Source organism: Pteropus vampyrus, unplaced genomic scaffold (genome assembly GCF_000151845.1).
Source record: "Pteropus vampyrus isolate Shadow unplaced genomic scaffold, Pvam_2.0 Scaffold687, whole genome shotgun sequence".
Classification (NCBI taxonomy): domain Eukaryota; kingdom Metazoa; phylum Chordata; class Mammalia; order Chiroptera; family Pteropodidae; genus Pteropus; species Pteropus vampyrus.
The window spans coordinates 313,312-314,636 of NW_011889468.1; the positions used below are offsets into that span (position 1 = coordinate 313,312).

The 1,325-nt window shown below is 31.4% G+C and overlaps 1 pseudogene; it reads left to right on the forward strand.

Annotated features, from left to right (window-relative positions):
* The first annotated feature begins 502 nt into the window (after window positions 1–502).
* On the forward strand, window positions 503–621 carry LOC111733919 (annotated as a pseudogene).
* The last annotated feature ends 704 nt before the right edge of the window (window positions 622–1,325 follow it).

A 1,325-nucleotide genomic window follows, 5' to 3' on the forward strand; every position in this document is an offset into this window, starting at 1 on the left:
GTTTTTCTTTCTTAAGGATATTTTATTCTAATGTAAATGTTGCGTTGTTATGTCCACAGATGATCACTTTTGATGAGCTATATATAATTTTAGTATGTAGCTTTCAATGTAGGGTTCAGAAGTTTGAGTTCTTTCAAGATTATAGGACTCAATTTGTTTTTAGTTTAGAGCAATTTTGATCCCTCCACACAAAAAAAAAATCCATAAAGTATTTTAATTCTAGGAAAATTTTTAAAGTAAAAATAACATGAGCCTAATCACAGTTTTCTATAAAGGCATATGGTGAAGGCTTCCTCTTCCATTTAGCTTTAGGGAAAAAAATCTCTCCTATTTTATTACAATTTTTACTTCACTTTTCTTAAATTGGATCTATACTAAATTTTGGACAAAATGGTATGGCATTGCTTGGAAAAAGCGCATCAGTAAGATATTATTCAAAAATAGGTTAATAATCAGACTATAGATATGTAAACAACTTCTTTCATAAAAATGAATAACAAAAGTCTATGACCATGCCACCCTGAACATGCCAGATCTCATCTGATCTTGGAAGCTAAGCAGGGTTGGGTCTGGTTAGTACTTGGATGGGAGACCACCTAGGAAGACCAGGTGCTGTAGGTGTTAAAAAAAAAAAGAATGACAAAAATAAAAAATAAGATAGTTGTTCTTGTATGAGGCATTATTCTAAATTATCCAACAATGTTATACACTATAGAGAGTAATTGATGATAATTTTACTTTTTTCTATGTGATATTATTGCCTTTGAAAGCTTTTACTTAATATTGAATTAAGTAATTCCTTTCCAGAAAGAAAATATTTTCCCACCATTACTATTCTTCACATGTATGAAAACTAATCAAAGTAAGGCATGTTCTCAAGAAAACCCAGTGAACTGGTGTTCAGCCAAAGAGCCAATTATCCATTCTGAGAGCAAAAGTTGCGAGCTAGATAGATAGCTGAGGAGAGCTACAGTTCTGTTAGTTATACACATCTCTACTGTCTACTTAAGCAACCCAAATACATGCCACATCACTGCCCTTGAATTCATTTTTAAAAGTCATGAATTATATTTCAACTCTGACATCTAAAGAATATCAGAAATTGTCCCTCTTGTATTTATTACAAGAAAAATCCAGGCATTTTACCCTTTATTGTCTTCCTCCTTAAAACCCATAATGCTGTCTAATCATGAGAAAAACATCAGATAAATTCCAATTGATTCTATAAAATCCTTGGCCAGTGAGCCTTGAAAAAAAAATTTTTTTTTTTTTTAAATCGCAACATATTTGACATATAACGTTCTTCTGGTCATCAAAAACAAAGG